Source organism: Lepus europaeus, chromosome 18, assembly GCF_033115175.1.
Source record: "Lepus europaeus isolate LE1 chromosome 18, mLepTim1.pri, whole genome shotgun sequence".
Classification (NCBI taxonomy): Eukaryota; Metazoa; Chordata; class Mammalia; order Lagomorpha; family Leporidae; genus Lepus; species Lepus europaeus.
The window spans coordinates 65949861-65963109 of NC_084844.1; the positions used below are offsets into that span (position 1 = coordinate 65949861).

General features: G+C 40.1%; 1 pseudogene; it reads left to right on the plus strand.

The window, feature by feature from the left end:
• Positions 1 to 13249, plus strand: part of LOC133746924 (zinc finger protein 624-like) — a 49286-nt pseudogene that overhangs the window by 12511 nt on the left and 23526 nt on the right.

Below are 13249 nucleotides of genomic sequence, written 5' to 3' on the forward strand. Positions count from 1 at the left end.
CCAAGTCCTGCCCTCACTGGTTGTTGACATGGAGTATCCTTCTATGGTAATTTTCAAGAGACGATCAAAATTTAAATTACTTTGTAAAATCTCCCTATTTTTAAATGTTGGCAACTAATTGCTTTTAATTTGCATAAACAGTATGGGCCAAACACAACATAGCAGTCAGACTTGGCCAACAGGTCATCTACCTGTAGCTTCTGCCTTCCCCTTAGTCGTCTCATCATTCCCACAACCCACTGTCATCTATCCAGATGAGTCCCAAATTGCTATTTCCATCCTAGGCCTCTCCTCAGAGCCTGTTCTGAACACCTGCATAGTATAACTACTTGGTGTCTTTATTTGCTTATGTCAAAGACATCTCAGTAAAATGTACTTTAAAACTGAATGCCTGAAATATGCCCAAATTCCCCATGCAAACAGGATCCTTTTCCAGTAGTTGTCTCACTGATACTCCCTGCCTTATCAAATTGTACATGCCAGAACTCTGTGGACAGTTTTTACATTCCCTCCTCTCCTTTATGATTGAACACATTTACTTACTTACATTTAATGTAATGAGTGAGTACTCATGCACTGTTAACACCCACAGGCCTGCTGTTTGCTTGAATGGTTATGATGGATCTCCCAGCTCTGCCTTTGCCCATGCACTCCACTCTCTACCTGGTACTGAGAGTGATGTTTGCAAAATCAAGTCTAATCATGTTCTTCCTTTGCTCCAAACACTTCAGGGATTCTCACACCCATTGGTTTAATGACCAAAATCCTTGAGGCTGACAAAATCTTGTAAAACTCTGCTTTTACTCACTTCGACATTTTTATCTCCCCTGTTTTCCCTCCTTCTCCGGGCTGTATCTTAGCAGTTCTTGAATGTTTGCGCATCCAAGGCCTAGTGTAACTAAAAATTACTGAAGACTGTAAAGAGCTTTTGTCCATAAGGGTGATATCTACCAAAATTTAACACATTAGAAATTAAACTAAGGGGCCAGCTTTGTGGCATAGTAGGTTAAGCATCCACCTGCAGTGCCTGCATCTCATATGGCCACTGGTTCTAGTCCCAGCTGCTCTACTTCTGATCCAGTTCTCTGCTATGGCCTGGAAAAGCAGTGGAGGATGGCCCAACTGCTTGGGCCCCTGCACCCATGTGGGTGACGAGGATGTAACTTCTGGCTCCTGGCTTCAGCTTAGCCCAGCTCCAGCCATTGCAGCCATATGGGGAGTGAACCAGTGAATGGCAGATAACTTGCTTTCTCTGTCTCTCCCTCTCTCTGTCTGTAGTTATGCCTTCAAGTAAATAAATAAATCAAAAAAAGAGGAAATATTAAAAAAATTAAGACTGAGCAAAAATAAGCTATTAATCATAAAATAATTATAAACCCATTACCCTCTACTGCATTACAATTTTTAGTACACTTGATCTTACCCAAAAGGCTGAGAAGCAATAATGCATTACAATTTTTATGAAGAAAATTTCATGAACAAAAATATGTTACTTTACTAAAGAAGTGGTGGGTTTTTGTAGTTTTCTTGACTTTTTTAAAAGATTTATTTTATTTATTTGGAAGGCAGAGTTACAGAGAAAGAGAGAGGTCTTACATCTGCTAGTTTACTTCGCAAATGTCCATAATGAGGCTGGGCCAGGCCAAAGCCAGGAGCCTGGAGCTTCTTTCAGGTCTCCCTTGGAGTACAGAGACCCAAGGACTTGTACCATCCTCTGCTGCTTTCACAGGCTCATTAGCAGGGAGGAGGATAAGAATTGGAGCAGCCGGGACTCAAATCAACACCCATACAGGATTTCTTTCTTTTTTTTTTCTTCACATTTCTGCAAATCTCTCCAAAATATGGCTTCATCAAAGATAATTATTCTGATAGTTGCTTCTGAATGTAGTATTTTGCCATATGTTGGGGTTGTTTTCTATTTGTTTTTTAAAGATTTATTTATTTGAAGGAGGAGAAGGGGAGGGAGATCTTCCATCTGTTGCTTTAACTGCACAGATGGTCACAATGGCTGTAGCTAGTCCAGACTGAAACCAGAAGCCAGGAGTTCTATCTAGGTTTCCCACTTGGGTGTCAGGGGCCCAAGTACTTGAGCTACCCTCCACTGCTTTCCCAAGCACATTAGCTGGGAGCTGGATTGGAAGCTGAGCAACTGGGGTCCTAACCAGCACTCAGATATGATATGCTGGCATCAGAAGCCGCATCCTAACCCATTGTGCCACAGCGCCAGCACCTGTGATATGCTGTTGTTCTAGTTTAAGTGTATGAAGAAAATCCACTATTACCTAGAGAGATAGTTGGAAAAAGGAGAAGTGTTTTATATTTACAATCCTTGTCAGATATAATTATGACTGTTCTGCTCTAAGACTCTCTAACTAAGCAGGAGGTAGTTGATTAAAGATTAGATACAAGGACAGCCATTTGGCCTAGTGGTGAAGACACCTGCATCCAATATCAGAGAGCCTGGATTCAGTTCCTGGCTGTGCTCCTAATCCCAGCTTCCTGCTAGAGGGGATCCTGGGTGACAGCAGGTGATGGCTCAAATGCTTAGGTCCCTGCTGCCCCGTAAAAGGCAGAGCTGGGATTCAGATTCATATGTTATGATGGCAGAGCCCATCTTTGCACTGTGCTTTTCCTGGATGTCGCCCTCCCCACAGGGCTTTCCTACATTTCCTTCCCTCCACCTGCAGCACTCACATCAGTGCTTGTGTACCTATTTTTTAAAGATGTATTTATTTATTTGAAAGACAGTTACAGAGAGGTAGAGGCAGAGAGAGGTCTTCCATCTGCTACTTCACTCCCCAGATGGCCACAATGGCCAGAGCTGTACCAATCTGAAGCCAGGAGCCAGGAGCTTCTTCTGGGTCTCCCACATGGGTGCAGGGGCCCAAGGACTTGAGCCATCTTCTACTGCTTTCCCAGGCCACAGCAAGACCTGGATTGGAAGTGGAACAGCTGGGACTCAAACCAGCACCCATTTGGGATGCTGGCACTGCAGGAGGCAGCTTTACCTGCTACACCACAGTGCCGGCCCACTTGTGTACCTGTTAATTCAAACACTCATCCCAAACCCCAGCTCCAGCTCCTTTGGTTCAGCTCAGTGAAGTACTTCCTTCAGAGAAGTGTCTCCCTCATAGTCCTCTCATTCTATCTTCATAGCTTCATATGTCTTCGACTTCTCAGTACCTCAGTCCTTTTAACAAGTATAGTTTTATATTTGTGAATGTTAGATTAAATTCTCTCTCCCTCATGTACATAGGAACTATATGTGCTTTTCCTCAGGGACTAACAGTGTATGTAGCACATGCTGTATATTCGTTAGATATGAATATTATTGAATAAAATCAATAAATAGTAGAGATATGAGTGAATATAATTTATTTGGGTGTAATAAAAGGAGAGATATAACTAAATCTATATTAATATTATTCAAATGTTTAGTTGTCATGGCAGCATTTGTTGGAAAGACAAATCTTGTTCACTAACTGAAATACCTCCTTCATATTATCTTTAATTCTTATATATACTTGAGTTTACTTCTGAGCTTGCTCTTCTATTTCACTAATGTACTTATTCCTTTGAACCACAGTTTATTTTATCTTTATAAATGTTTATTAGATACAAAAATTGCAGTATATTTATATTAAAGGCATGTAGAAAAGTTTAGCTCTCATTCCTGCCCTCTTGCTTACGTTCTGATATTTTCCCCATAAGTAAGCATTTTCATTAGTTTTTCACTCATCCTTTGGCTTTTGAAAATATTACCAAATGCTGTATATACAGGGTACATCAAACATTGTGGAAAATAGAAGTAAAAGATGTTTGTTTTATTTTCTTTTGTTTTTAAAGATTTATTTTACTTGAAAGTCATAGTTACACACAGAGAGAAGGAGAGGCAGAGAAAGAGAGAAAGGTCTTCCATCTGCTGGTTCACTCCCCAATTGGCCGCAATGTCTGGAGCTGCGCCGATCCAAAGCCAGGAGCCAGGATCTTCTTCTGGGTCTCCTACGCAGGTGCAGGGGACCAAGGACTTGGGCCATCTTCTACTGCTTTCCCAGGCCATAGCAGAGAGCTGGATTGGAAGTGGACCAGCTGGGACTCGAGTGGTGCCCATATGGGATGCTGGCATTGCAGGCAGTGGCTTTACCTGCTACGCCACAACGCTGACCCCAAAAGAGGTTTATTTTGGTGTGGCAAGATTTGAAAACCCTGTTTGGTTTTTTTATGATATGCATTTTCTGTGATCTTTTTGAAGATTTTTATTGCTACTCTTCCCTTTTTTCCTATACCAAAAGCAAACCATGCATGCTCATGTATACTCTTTTTTACTTAGAAATTACTTTGGGAGACTGTAGAAGGTTTCTGATGAGGGGCATAGTAGAAAAGCATTGTTAGGAAGATTAAACTGGCAGTGGGTTTTATATTTGGATGTGGCAAGATTGGAAGACTGAGAACTTAGAAGTCATAACTCTATGCTGAGATAATTGCCTGGATATTTGTTGCAGCAATGTGTGTTGTATAAAAAGTTATTTCTCCCATCTGACCTGATGTACTCAGTCTTCTCATAAACGGATATATTGCTTCATATATAACCCACATTTTCCTATATTTCTGGATGTCTTTTCCCTCTTGGGACTCTCCTGGATGGAGTATACTCATTTTCTCTGCATATACTGAATATTTGTTTCCCTCCATTTGCTTCCCTTTACAAGTCATCTAATGAGTCAGATCCATTTACTCCGTGAAGGCATGCCTTTCACTTTCATTAACTTTTATCTATTACACAATTGCCTTTCTGTTGAGCACAGAAAATGAAGGGAATTTGCATTTCCAATGTCTTTCAGACGTGGAGACAAGACCCAAGAGCAAGGATTCAACTTCAGTGCAAGATTTTTCCAAAGAACATTCCTGCCAGGTTGCAGTAATAGAGAGACTGACAAAGAGTAATGGCTTGGAAACAGCTCTTGAATGTGACAGCTGGTTAGAGAATCTGCAAGGAAGTCAGGAGAGACACGAGGGAAATGTTAACCCACATGAGTTCATTACCTGAAGAAACAGATCATGAACATGATGTTGACTGGGAGAACTACAGTCAGAAGTCTGTTCTTACCACTCAAGACAGAGTTCCCAAAGGATCCTGTTCCTTTCCTACACTTGATAAAAGATTGAAACACAAGTTGAGCTTAATGAAAATGCAGAGAACTTTTAAAGAAGCAAATTGTCTTCATTGCAATGATTGTGGTGGACTTTTCACTTACCATTCAGTACTTATTCCACTCCAGAGAGTCCACACTGGAGAGAAACCTAATACCTGCAGTGAATGTGGGGAATCTTAGCCACAGAGCTAACAGAGAACTCATACTAGTAACTCATACTAACAAAGCACCAGAGAACTCATACTAGAGTTCTCTTTGAGTGCAACGAATGCAGGAAAACCTTCACAGAAAGCTCGTCCCTTCCAATTCATCAGAGAATTCACATTGGAGAAAAACCATATGAATGCAGCAAATGTGGGAGGAGTTTTAACCGAAGTACACATCTTGTACAGCATCAGTTGATTCATACTGGGGTTAAGCCCTATGGTGTAATGAATGTGATAAAGCATTCCTTCATTTATCAGCACTCATTAAACATCAAAGAACTCATACTGGAGAGAAACCCTATAAATGTCAAGAATGTGGGAAAGCCTTTAGCCACTGTTCATCCCTTACTAAGCACCAGAGTGTTCATACCGGGGAAAAGCCATATGAATGTAGCAAATGTGGAAAAACTTGTAGTCAAAGCACACATCTTGTTCAGCATCAGAGAATTCATACTAGAGAGAAACCCAATGAGTGTAGTGAATGTGGGAAACCCTTTAGTTGGAGCTCACATTTTGCTAAACATCAAAAAATTCATATTGGAAAGAAACCCTGCCAATGTAGTGAGTGTGGAAAAGCCTTCATTCATTCATCAGCTCCTATTCAACACCAGAGAACTCATACTGGAGAGAAGTCCTTTAGAGGTAATGAATGTGGGAAAAGCTTTAAGTGTGGTTCATCCCTCAGCAGACATCAAAGAATTCACACTGAAGAACAACCCTGGAACATCCCTGAATGTGAAATAATGTAAGTTGGGTTTATAACTGCGTTAAGTACCTGAGTGTTTAGATGTAAAGCCATTGTGTGCACTTGAGGACTAATTTTATAAAAGCATCTAATTTCACTCACATAATACATAGTTTTCAGCCACAGACAGGATGGTCCTGATGTCCATTGATTTGCTTGTTAAAACTTCTGACCAGAAATCTCAAAATTTGTATCTTCAACCTCTCAAATACCCATCCAAGGAAATTCATGCAATCCCAGAGAGGGTAGCATTATAAATTATGAAATTGTTTTCCTTTCTCCTGGTCATATCGGAGCCCTATTATAGTTTCTCACTTTGGAAAGGAAATTCTTATTTGATAGGTTAGGTTGATAGCTTATAGTAGATCCTTATCATGAAGAGTTCACCAAGTTATTAATCTTTGAATCCAAAATAGAGATCCAGATATACAGGTGGTATCATTTCTCCAGAAAATGTAATTTCTATTATCCGAAAAAGCTAAATAAGCTAAAATAAGCTAAGAGTTGAAAGTTGTTTTGGATTTCCTTCCTATCTCCCAAAAGTTGCTATCTACTTTTATGAATATAAACAAAGTATTTACAGCAGGTTCTGAGTTATGGTCATATGAGTTATATTGATTATAGATTGAGGCACTGTTATCCCTGTCTATAGAAATCTACCTTCATTTTCCACTTTTTCCTGGAGTTAGCCTGAAAGACAGAGTTGGTCAGAATCTTAAGTGTTGATCAAGCCCCTCTTTGTTTATCCTTTGCATTGAATAATCCTTGGTTTTCTAATGTCCACAAATATTCAGGAAACATTGTTTCTCCATGTTATGTAGCATTCTGTAAATTGTGCTATGTCACTTTGAGAAAAGACCCCATGGCTATTGAGGGTTTGGAAAGCTGGTGGATTGGATCAATGAGTTATTATATTTAAGGTTCCAGCCAAGAAGAACTGAGACAACCATGAGACATCAGCTCATGAATTCCTGTCAGGTATGGAAAATAGTCACAGGACAGTCCTGAGCAACTCACTGAGATAAGCAGCTGAAAAAGCAGTTTCTCCATCCTTAATGTTTACCCTGTTGTTGTTATTATTGTTCTCCATGTGTTGGTTGGTCTTTATCCCAGAGTTTTAAAGATGGACAAGGCATGAAATCACAGTGATGTATTAGCATAAGTTACAAGGGTGACCAAGACCAGTGGTGGGATTGGAAACACAAAAGCAAAAGTTCAAATAAATAGTCAAACACTATGTAAATGCCATTTTTATTCTATATACGTTCTATATAAAAAATTATGTAAAATGATAGAAAAATACAGATTTCTACTTTCTTCTCTCCTGACTCCTATCCTTCATGATCAATTATCAGTTAATCTATACTCTTGTCCCTTCCACATTATCCCAGTTACCCACAGTTCCCTCTCAGTGGAACTTAATTTTATGATGGGAGAAAAGTAGGGAGATAGTTTAAAGAAGTAGGGATAGTGAAGAGCACTATCATTAGGGATGCATGGAATATAAATCTAGCGATGATGGAAATGAGAACAAAAGGGCTCTTGACAAAGAGATTGTAGAATGAACAAAAAAACATTGAAGGAGATTGAATTGGGAGGAAAGACTTGGGTCTGAAGGGTTTGGGTAGGATAATGGCTGACTCATCACAATATAGGAAAAGGAACTCTTTCACCACCTTAATATTCAGTATTAATAGTTTTGAGCAGATAACTGTAGCCCAGACCCATAGATCAACTTGGGCCTACAGTCCATTTCTCTAAATAAAATTTTATTGAAACTCAGCCACACATTCCTTTACATGTTGTCTTTGCTTGCCTTTCCTTGCAGTGGCAGAATCAAGTAGCTGCAACAGAAACTGTGTCTTCTGACTACTTTAACAAGATAAAACTGGGTAGCTTATAAGCAGCCGATATATAGTTCTCATAGTTCTGGAAGCTAAGAGGTCCCAAGATCAAGGCACTGGCAGATTTGGGGTCTGATGAAGGCCTACTTCCTGGTAGGAAGGCACCTTTGCACTGTGTCCTCACTAGGTAGAATGGGGCCCATCTTATAAGGACACTAATCTCATTCACAAGGGCCCCACCTACAAAGACCATCACATAGGTATTGACTTGGTTTCAGGGTATGGATTTTGGACACTCAGTCAACAGCAGATTGTATGTCCCTAAAATATTACTCTCTGGCTCTAAAGAAAATGCTAGCTCCTTTGCTAGAACATCTGTCAAGAAGTGAGGTAGAGACAGATAAAGCAGTCAGAGGAATTGGAGAAATTATAGTGATGGTGAAGCAATCCTGCACTAGGGACTAAAGCCATTGAAGTGACCTCCATGTACCAGACTGGTAAGCAGAGCAATGCAGATGAACACTGAGTTGTTACTACTCCATAGCAGTAGCCCTGTCCCTCTAGTTCATTGTTAAGATTACAGAACCGTGTCAGTTTGTGTGAATGGAAAATAAAAAAGATGGGAAATGCATCAAAATGTTCCTAACTTAGGATGTTACCATGTGTTGTGGAGAGAATTGAAGCTGTGAAAATGTTTTAAATATACCATATGGTTCAGTGAAAAGCAATTCATTTGGGGTCCACATTTACACTAACAAAATATGCACACCCAACATGGGTGTTTGAAAGTTGAGCTTAAAGTCTACCACCCCCAGTTAGCAATTGTGTGACCTTAGGAGGCAACTTAGAATAAGTCTCAGTTTCTTTATTCATAAAATGGAAATAAATCATCCCTTTCTCATAAGGTTGTCATGAGGATTAAATAAGATGGTGCATCTAAAGGATCTGGCACAAAAGCATGAGGAGCCCCCTTCCACTTATGTGAGCAAGTACTCCCAATTCCCCCTTCAGTGTCCACATTTATTCCTAAATGAAGCAGTGAAGCATCAGAGAGTGTGTGTGTGTGTGTGTGTGTGTCTCTACATATGTCTACACTTGTATAAAAGAGTGTCTCAGAAAGTCAGTGGAATTTAAAGTATGTGTATTTTGGTGCAAAAGTTTTTTTCAAAACCCATACATAGTATATTTTCATAATTCAGATTTCCCAAGAGCTTTATGAAACCTGTGTGTGTGTGTGTGTGTGTGTGTGAAATGATGTGGCTAAGAATCAGCCCATGGAAGTTGAGAATCATTGTATTCTCCACACCTTTTTTCTTTTCACCTATTAGGGACTATGACCTCCCTGCTGCCTGGACTGTAACAGAGTTGAAGCTTTACTTCTTCCTGCTCTTGCTTCTTTTCTGGTGCTGTTCCCTGCACAGCCTCTTTGAGATCTCCTGGAACATGCTTTTTTCCTTATGGGACTGACTTAAACAGGGGCTATTTGCTGGCTCCAGAAACAAGTTTGCAATTTACCATGAAGGGACTTAACTCCACTGTTAATTTTACTGGGAAATATGGCTCTTTGTGTTTCAGTATTTGTCCTCATTACACCTGATGTTCAACTTGACTGCGTGTTTGTACTCCAGCATAATTGTTGAAAGCTTTAATATTGTGTGCTCCAAATGTTTTTGGTTACCTATAAACAATTTGTTCTTACTATCCCATTTGCAATCAAGATATTGTATGTGTGTGTGTGTGTGTGTGTGTGTATATATATATATATATATATATATAGTCAGGAACTTGTGTAAATTGCTTTTAAGTTCCCCTAATATAGAATCTTTTGTGATGTAAAGAAGGACCAACAAAAATTATTTCCATATCCAGGAAGCCAATCACTTTACTAATTGTTCATCTGGAAGATGGGATGGAGATGCCCTTGGGAGCCTACATATCTGTAAGTTGAGGAGGAGAGGAGTGTGGTTTCTATCATGTAGTACTGAATCTCAGGCCAAGTGCCGCGGACCGGCTCTCGCGGAGTCACCAGACCGAGGGAGAACGAGGGGACGAAGGGCCAGGAGAAACAGAAATCGGCGGGGAAATGACAGACAGACACACACACACACTTTTTGAGTATGCTGCTGCTGCCTGCCTGCAGTTTATTAGCGGGAAAACCAGAGTTTATATAGGGAAGCCTACATTGCTGAAGACAAAAGAAATTCCAAGATTACAAAAACTTGTTAAGGCTAATGGGGTTACATGATTAACTTTACAAGAGACACAGGGAGACATTGTGGTGATGATTCGCAGTCCTACTTTTAAGAAAAGGTAAAGGTCAGGTTACTAGCTAACCTCTCATTAGGAGAACCTGGGACAGGGGAGTTATCAGATGGTGGTGCTTGTTAGCCCAAGTCCCATATATCACCTAAGTAAGATTGAATGTAGCTTTCTCATCCCCATGTTGCCTAAACCTTCTGATAACCCGGAACCTAAATCACCTCTCAGCTCCCTAAAACTCACACCTCAGCTCCCTTTGTTTTATCTTGTCTAGGGTGTGCTGTTTTTTGTCAGTGTTTAATGCCTCCTCGTAAATTGCCCTAATGACTGGTGGGCCAAAGTCTAAAGTGTTTTTTGTTAATTTTTGTGAAATGCTTATAGGCACTACTTGATTCCCTTGTTTCTAATCATGGTGCACTTGTCCTGACGCACTACGTGGCATAACTACTAAATACAAATAAAGCAAGTAAATCGTGCATAATAAAATCACTATCAATGCTGAGACACATTGCTTTATTAACCAGCAGTAATTAGGTCTTCCACTTCTTATTATGTGCGTGAGCCGAGAGCCTTTACGACCGTTGGCTACACAGAAACTGCTCGAGGTCACACTCCACAGAGTTCTTACCTCGTCCCTGCAGCCATGGACCTCCAACGCAACAAAAGTTTGCTACGCGGGTGTTACAACAGCTGTGGGTGTTGTAACACCCGCCAAGCACAGGCACTATTCCCTTTGCATGGGCAATGGGCAACAATAAAAGGAAGACAGTAAAACCAGGCAAAATAGGTTTTAAAACACTGCAGTTTGAAATATGTATGGTTTGGGGGAAAGTAATTTAACAGCACACAGGTATAAAATGATTAAGAATAATCAAACATTCAAATCTGTTGGTAAGTGTTCAATCATCTTTTAAAAGATGACCTGCCAACAGCTTAACCTACTGTCCCACAACACTCTATTGAAATAGCCACTGTCACAGATACAGATTGGAAATTTCTAATCTGGAAATCAAAACAATTTTAAGCACCAACATGAAAGCTGCATATCTGAGCTCATGTGACTTGTCCAAACACAGACCCACTAAAAACATTGTATAAAATTACCTTTTAGTCATGTGTATAAGGTGTAGATGAAATACAAATGAAATTTTTAGACTTGGATCCTAACCCTGAGATATCTGATTATATATTTGCAAATATACCAAAATCCCAAGAAATTCAAAATCAAAAACACTCCTAGTCCCAAGGACATCAGCTAAGGGATACTCAAGTTGTATAGCTTTGCCATGATGTTCTAGAGGGAGAAGGTGTGAGCTGAAGGATTGTGATTTTCAGGAACTACATATTATGTGTTTATATTTGCATAGAGCATGGAAAACCAGAGTAGCAGGGAGAAAGGTCTTCCATCTGCTGGTTCACTCCATATTTGGCTGCAACGGGCCAGAGCTGTGGTGATCCGAAGCCAGGAGTTTCTTCCATGTCTCCCACATGGGTGCAGGGGCCCAAAGACCTGGGCCATCCTCTACTGCTTTCCCAGGCCATAGCAGAGAGCTGGATCAGAAGAGTAGCAGCCAGGATTTGAATCAGAGCCCATATGGGATGCTGGCACTGCAGGCGGCGGCTTTACCCACTACACCACAGCAGTGGTCTTTTTTTTAAGATTTTAATTATTTGAAAGGCAGCATTACAGAGAGACAGAGGGAGAGACAGAAAGAGAGATCTTCCATTCACTCCCTAGATGGCCACAAAAGCTAGGGCTGGCCCACCAAAGCCAGGAGCCAAGAGCTTCATCCAGGTCTCCCACATGAGTGCAGGGATCCAAGCTCTTGGGCCATCTTACACTTCTTTCCCAGGCACATTAGTAAGAACCTGGATTGGAAGTGAAGCTCTGAGACTCAAACTGGAGCCTATATGGGATGCCAGTTGCAGGTGGTGGCTTAACCTGTTACACCATAGCACCAGCCCCTCTCAGAACTTTTAAAAAGCCACAATGTGAAGTAATATATTTACCAAGTAGAGTTCTCACATTTTACCCCTTTTCTTGGGCAAATGAATATTTGTTTTCAGTAAAGAACAGAAACAAAACTCAGAGAAAAATATTCATAGCCTTACACAATAAACCAAAAATTAGCATTTTGATCTTACCCCAGGGAAAAAAATATATTCTTTCCAGATTGCTTTGTTTCAAACATACTGAACAGCTAATATCAGCATATTTGAGAATCTTTCAAGAAGGAGGTTCAAACAGTGGAATATCAAAACACAGAACTACTACTTGATATAATAAAAAGCAATTCTCCTTTGAAAAGGGAAGACCTCTAAACTTTTTTAAACTTGATTCTTGTTCTCATTTTATTTGAAAAGCAGAGAAAGAGATCTTCCATCTGCATAAAATTACAGATTTCATAATGGTAACATGCAGAGGTACTTGTCAATTTCTCAGAAAGCATTTTCTCTCACAAAGGGAGCTTTCCACTTGAAGCTGGGGTAATCTTCTGACTTAGTGCTTGCTCTTTCTCTCTCACTCAATAAACTCCATCCATCAAAACAATTTACTGTAAAGTGCAAGGAAATACACATTGTCAATGGACTTGAGTGAAACTAATTGGCAGGGGGCATTATGGTGCACAAGGAGCTATGTCTGGTTTTCTCAACATGTTAATCGATCCTGGAGGGTGCCACTGAAAAACACCTAAAGAAGCCACGTTTGATCATTTATGCATCGAGACATTAAGTATTATAACCTTATACCAGTAACAAAAGAAAATAGAATCACTTGTTCAGAACAGCAGCACACACATCAAACAGCTTTTGGGAAGGATAAATAAGTCAAAGCAATGACCATTCTGAGGAAAATGTGTAGCCAAAGCACTAAGTTGACAGATTTTCCTGTGCTATTCCATCTAAAACAAAAACTCAGAACCTGCCAGAAAGTTTGCAAAATACAGAGCTGCAGTTAAAGATCTATGAAAACTCAGATAGTGTGGATTAAGTTTTTATACTGTGGGTGCTGTTCCAAAAAGGAGCAAAACTCATTTAAAA